Consider the following 7,665-nt stretch of genomic DNA (forward strand, 5'->3'; position numbering starts at 1 on the left):
TGCTTCAATTTACAATCAATGGGATGACATTTGAAATCCCTACCAATTCCACGAATTTCAGGTGTTGATTTTAGTGTACTTCTATTGGCATGGGTCCCAATATGGCTATCAAATCCTGATTTCTACATAAATTTAGCATTTACAATAGAAGTCCTCCTTCTATCTATCAAATCTAATTGAGATCTAGAGAATGGCTAAGGAGTGTTGAGATCTTTTGAGAAATTATTGGAGAAGGTGAGAGAAAGCCAAGATGAGAGAGAAATCTTATTTTCTTCATGAGAAAACCCTAAGATCTACCTACTACCTACTCCAACTTGCATTTAATGCAATCATCTACTACCAAGCATCTCCAAAATGATATCACCTTATTAGCAATGTTGTTGCTAGCCTCTAGAAGGTGTTTCCTTGTTGCCTTCTACCTACTGAGGCCCCTAGATGGTTGTCTTCTATGATAAATTGCTTAGAAAATAAACCAACAGCTCTCTCTCTCTCTCTCTCTCTCTCTCTCTCTCTCTCTCTCTCTCTCTCTCTCTCTCTCTCTCTCTCTCTCTCTCTCTCTCTCTCTCTCTCTCTCTCTCTCTCTCTCTCTCTCTCTCTCTCTCTCTCTCTCTCTCTCTCTCTCTCAGGGTGCAAACTGACTGAATGGTTGAGACCCAACCCCCAAAAATGTTTTCTCAGTTTGCATGGGCGCTTTTGCCAACTAGCAATCTTTTAAACCCATTTATCAGCATTATCTAGCCATTTAATTAATTTTCAAAATTAAATAATCCTAAAAAATATCATCAACCCTTCTAACCCTATCCAAAATTAAATGTGCCCATCCATAATTAATTTAGCTAGGCTATTTGCAACCTAAAGTTGATATTCATATTAACATTAATTAATTTATTAATGCTAGTCCCATCTATTACAACTGACATTTATTGGTCAAATAATTATCATAGGATCAAAATTGACACCAACTTACTCCCAAATCCTAGCTGCAATAACTTATCACAAGTTTTTTCTTTGATACCCACTACATCCTCAAGGTCCTTGGCATGTTACCATGAAATAACTACAATGTGCATCACATGTGATAAACAACCTTGCACATTTGTTTAATATCTTAATAACATGTTATCAACGAGATTAGATCATCTCAAATCTCACATCCCTGTGACACACACACACACACACACAAGCTCTTGCAAGTACACACAAATTGAAAGATAGATTGATATTTGATAAGTGAGATATATGGAATGAAAGTACAAGTGATAGGGCCTGAATATATAGGCTAATGCATAGTTGCACTAGTACCACGTACGAAAGGGTTCATACTATACCATACTTTAGGTACCATACCTTACATATTAGTATCATAAGGTACCAACTTAATGGATTTATTTTTTTACTGACTGAGCAGCACTTTGGGATGAGCTAAATGCTCCTTACACTACTATGATTATCCCATAGGATTAGGTTATTTGATATTCAAATAATTTCTCTACCTTATTTTGTTAAAGAGAATTGGATTTTAAGTTGCTTTTAGAATAGCGTAGCATACTTTCATTGTACTGTACCTTGAAAAATCTTAAGGTACCATTTAGTACCATATTTTATCGTGCCGTATTGTACCATACTTTTTTACTTGACAACCATGCACTAAGATATCCACCTACACCTTTGATCCTTATTTAATGTTAACTGGTGTAAAAGGTGTTCACACCTAAACATGCACTTTTACACACAATAATGTGTGTTCACACACGAGATAAATAAATCTAACAAACCCCCTTTAGGTCACGAGTGATTGAACTCATGACACAAAACATATGAAAAAGGAAAAGGGATGGTCTTACCTCAAACAGGTAGTGTCTAATCCTATACAATGATTCTGGAAAAGGAGATACATAAGTCAAGCACAATGCTACATGATGAGAATGCATATACAACAAAGTGCCACTTGGATAGAGTCCCTTGTGGGGAAATTGTTTACTTGCCCAAGCATCCTTTTACCAATTGTCTTTTGCTATCATAAATTACCAATAAGCCTTCAAACCAATTTTCCCCTTGGTTTGCTTATAGGGATTGGCCTTAAATCATGCTATCAACAATGGAACCATGTAACCAACAATTCTTCAAACCAATTTGCCCCTCAGTTTGCTTGGAGATTGACCTTCAATTTGCCCTTTGGATGACAAATTTTGCCCCAAACTTGATGTTGACTAGTTTGCCTCTTGAAATTCTCTAAAATCCCCATATTTCAACTATCAAATTTCAAGTACCAAGCTCCCATTTTTGAGCGTTCTTCCCAAGGTGGTTTATAAACCCTAATTTTTATCATAAATTAGGATTTAGCAATACAAATTCTTCAATTGCACCCTATTGGTATTGAATTTGGTTGAGATCTCTGGAGAAAAGTTGTGAATTGGTTGAGAAAATGGAGAGGAAGCTGGAGAGAGACAAATTTTAGAGTTTTTTTGCCAAAATTGGCTGAAATTTGATGTTGCCTTGCTGTGAATGACTGATCTACTTCAGCCACCATCTATTGGAGCCTCACATGCAGTCACCTGCACTTGTGCGTCTCAAACTTGTTGTCACCTACCTATAGACAGTCTATAGGAGTTGTCACCTACCTTTAGTGGTCTCTTGATTAGCTAGGGGAAACTCCTTGAGAGCCTCCAATAGCTGGGCTGATCACCAATGGTTGGAAAATTGCAGTAACATCTCTTTCTCTTGCTCTCCCAATCTCCACCATGCGAGAATGAGGCTCTAGTAGCCTTTAGTAGCTTTTTCCTTACTTGCATGGGCAAGTTTTGCCAAAAGTGACAGCCTTCTGATTATGTTTTTCAATTATATTCAACTCAATAAAATTGATTTTTAGAATATTAATTATAAAAAATAATTTAATTATTAATGCTTACTCAAAAAAATAATTATACCAACAATCAACAATTAAATTGGCTAGGTCAATTTTCATCTGAGTATTCTTTAGCATTTATTAGTCTTGAACTCGAATTAATTAATTGATTGATGTGTAGTTCCTAATGTCACCACTTACACTAATGGCTAATAAAATCTTTTAGATCGAATTTCAACACTAGGTACCACCTTGTACCTATCAAGGATAACTTATTACAACTTTTTCCTTTGACACACACCATTAATTTCTCAAGATCCTTAGCCTATCATTGTGAAATAATGAACTTGCACATCACATGTGCACTCATATTTGCACATTTGATTAACAAATCAAATGTTAAGCAAAGCATTAAAAATCCACGCCCTCATAAGAGTAGAGGTAAGTTGGCAAGAGATGCCACACTCATGTAGAAACTCGGTGAAGTTGTGGGAGATAGACTCACCACCACAATCAATCCTCATACATCCTACTCAATGACAAATTTAGTTATGTACCAGAAGCATCCCATGATGAACAGTAGATGCTATAGAAAATACACCCATATATATCTAGAGAAATCATCCAGTATCAAAAGGAAGTACAACTTGCCATTAAGGGCAACAATGGATGTCAGTCCACACACATCAGCATGAATCAATTAGAGAGGCATATGAACTCTATGTATGGTTTGAAGGGAATGGTGTGAGAGTGTGCAATGGAAGAAGGAACTCAAACATGGAGAAAGAAGATAGCATAAGGATGGAGGAGGAAAGAAATCTACACTAACTGAAATAAATATTGAATACAACAAATGGATTGATCAATGATTTAGTCCTTGCATGCATCCCACAGCATCAGTGAGGGCACTATACCTGGCCTGAAATGATGATGGTAGAAGTAGCACGAAAGACATAGGAGTGTGTTCACAATCAGAGAAGCAGTCTACAAAAGGTGATGCTCAAATTGTAGGAGGAGGTAGCTACAAATATCTGGAAAACCCCAACCTAAAAATAGGGGCTAAAATATGGCCAACCTACTAAAAACAATAATATGACTGCAATAAATGCAATTTAAAAAAATGCATACTAAAATGCTAGAGCTCCCATGTCTCTATTGGACTTTGAAAGGAGCTCACAACTAGGAGATGACAAACTGTCAATACTAAATGTGATAGGCTAACACCCCCTCTTAGATATTGGGAGTGTTTTGAGATCTAACAATCTCATATGGTGAAGCATAAAAGCATAGGGCAAAGTCTTCGTGAAGAGATCCATTGCAAGTTAGAATCCACATCTCATCAACTTTTTCAAATAGTAACCGATACACAATACCTCCACAAAGGGAGCGGTGACACCCTAGAGATTTGATAAGAATAGAGCTACACCCCAAAACCAAGGATGTACAAATATCAATGGTATCCATGAGTTCGTAAGTACTTGTCCATCCTATGGTACCAATACTTCAGTGCTTGCTATAACCCATAAAGAGCTTTCCACAAGCAAAATACCTTATTAGTCTAGTTAGCTAAAGAAAAGTTAGGAGGCTACTTCACATAGACTTCCTCTTTCAAATAATTGCAGTTCAAAAAGGCACTTTTGACATCCATCTGATAGATCAGCCAACCATGGTGAGTAGTGAGTGCAACCCACAAACAAAATGATGTCAAACAAGTGGTTTCTTTATAGTCAATTTTGTGCTTTTGCTTGAAACCTTGCACTACAAGGCAAGACTTGTATTTGTCTAAAGTACCATTAGCCTTTAGCTTGGTCCTAAAATTTCACTTCATCCCGATGACAAGGTTTGTGATGAGGATGATCCACCAATGTCCAAGTCCCATTTTGATCAATACTATCCAATTCCTTCTCCATGGCCTCACACCATAGAGGGTCCTAGAGAGCATCTTGCCAACTCTCCGACTCAAAATGTGCAATATAATCAGCTATAAATAGTGATGCATATGAATCTTGAGGGGGGAGCCAACTAGACCTTCTAGGGCCCTCCAAAGTGAAATCTAGTGGAAGGATCCCTGAATTGTGCATGGTTTGTCAGTACCAGCAAGGTAACAGGTCTCGCAAAGGAGGCCTAGGAGCTAAAGTATTTGTAGGAGGGTAAGAAGGGGGTAGTAGACTTGGCTCAATAGGCATAATCTCACATGATGTGAGCAAAGGTGAGGATGAAGAGTCCGGTGCAAAAGACTCCAAGTCCCTCTCAACAAAGACGACATCCCTCCTAACAATCACCTTGGTAATCACCTTGTTTGTTCGAGGATCAGATGAAGAGTCCGGTGCAAAAGACTCCATGAAGTCCCTCTCAACAAAGACGACATCCCTCCTAACAACCACCTTGGCAATCACCTTGTTCGTTCAAGGATCAGATGAACAATCACCTTCGCAATCAACTTGTTTGTTCGAGGATCAAATGAACAATCACCTTGGCAATCACCTTGTTCGTGCGAGGATTGAATAAACAATAGGCTTTAGCTTCAAAAGAATAGACCACAAAGAGTAAGAGATCTGCTCAAGAGGTAAGCTTTCATATCTTGTCATCAGGAGTGCATGTATAAGCACAACTATCAAAAACTCTAAAGTGAGAAATAATAGGTCAAGAGCCAAAAAATACATTGTATGGAGTCTTTTTAGGGGTCGCCGCAGCTCGACATTAGTTGAGAATGTACAGTGAAGTCTTAACAACCTCGACTCAAAGGCACTCTCACTAAGCTTTGTTGCGAACAAAGAGTGTGCCATATTTAGGACTATCTAGTTCCTACGCTCTATTACTCCATTTTGTGTAGGGAAACCTTGCTCCTATAGAAACTCAAAGAACTCATGGAAGGTAAACTCGCCACCAAAATCGTTCCTCATAGTACCCACACAATGACCAATCTAGTTATGAACTAGCAACACCCAAGCATTAAATTAAGTGAAAGCATATGACTTGTGCTTGAGAAAGTACATCCATGTGTATCTAAAGAAATCATGCACTATCAAAAAGAAGTATAGTGCACCATTCAAGGCAGTAGTGGATGTGGGACCACAAAGATCTACATGAATGAGCCTAAGGGGTTTAGCAGCATGAGTGATAGACTGTTGAGGAAAGGGTGTACAATGTTGTTTACCCTGACATGGTCAATAGACTCTCAAGATAGTTTTAGGCGTGGAAGGTCCTCAAGCATCCCCTAATGCGACAACTCATAAAGAGAGTCATAGCCAAGATATCCTAAGTGAAAATGCCAAAGACGCTTAGTTTGTGGGCTCAAGTGTGATGGCCAAAGCTTGGAAGCAATGGAACTCTAAACCATCGACGATCAGCTCGATAAGAAAATGTGTCATGTGTAAAGGCCATTGGGTTGTGCTTTGCCACAAGCAATTGTTAGAAGAATGAGAGATAGGGGCAATAGAGAGCAGACAAATCTCAATGAGATTCTTCATCTTATTCATCACACATACTCACTACTTGATACAAAAGAACTAACCAATGACTAACTATAATTAAGTCAAGTATTACTTGCCAAGAGCACACTGCTGATGTTATCACAATACAGTTTGACTAGTTTATCCACATAAATCCCCAAGTCATCCATCAACTTAACCAGCCAAGCAGCCTCACATGCAATCAATGTTGCACCCCTATATTCCGCTTTTGTACTTGAGAGAGCCACAATAGGTTGTATTTTTCTACTCCAACTAACCATGCTACTTCCAAGACCAAATGCATATCCACTAGTCGGATCTCTTGTCATACATACAGCCAGCCCAATCCGCATCACTATAACCTGTAAGCTCAACAGGCTTACCATACTCATAGGACAGCCCATAAGATATAATGTACCCTTCACATATCTCAAAATCCATCTTATAGTATCTAGGTGAGGTTTCCTCCAGTGCTGCATAAGTGGCTAATCAAAGCAACTGCACTCAAGTTCGATCTAGTGATAGTGAGATAGATCAAACTCCCAACCATCTGTCTATACATAATCGCATTCTCTATCGCATTTCATCAATAGCTAACTTTAAATTTTGTTCTAGTGGCGTATCCATGGGTTTGCATTCCAACATGCCATACTTCTCCAACATATTCTGTGCATATAGTTTCTGTATCATCCATATCCCATGAGGTGCATGCATGAATCCAATCCCTAAGAAAAATTTCAGCTCTCCAAAGTCTATAATTTGAAATTCTTTCTACAACATAACTTTTATGTCATCAATGCCCTGTATGTCATCACCTGTGATCACCCAAATCATCTACATAGACCACCAAAATTGCATGTCTGTGTTTTCCTACTAAATAGGCTATGACCAGCTTTACCTAGCTGAAATCCAAGTGTCTACAAAGTAGGAAGTAATCCTTGCATTCTAGACTTGTGAGGCTTACTTTAAGCTATACAATGATTTCTTCAATTTGTATATGACTGATAGTTAAGATGCACATACCTCTTCTATGAAATCACCATTCAAGAAAGCATTTTTAATGTCCATCTGATAAAGATTCCATGGAGCCTTTGGATGTAGCCAATGCAACAACAGTCCGTACAATTGCCATCTTAGCAATTGGACTAAAGGTTTCCTCATAATCCAACCCATACTGTTGGGCATATCTTTTCATGACCAATCTGATTTTATACCTCTCTAGTGAGCCATCACACTTACATTTAACCTTATAGACCCACTTGCATCCAATAGGCATTTTTCCCTTAGGCAACTCAACCAAATCCCATGTTCTATTTTTCAGCAAGGCCTCATATTCAACATCCATAGCCTTGCACTAGTTTCCATCCT

The sequence above is a fragment of the Lygodium microphyllum genome, chromosome 13, assembly GCF_053477565.2.
Source record: "Lygodium microphyllum isolate KBCC chromosome 13, Lygodium_microphyllum_v1.1.10, whole genome shotgun sequence".
NCBI lineage: Eukaryota > Viridiplantae > Streptophyta > Polypodiopsida > Schizaeales > Lygodiaceae > Lygodium > Lygodium microphyllum.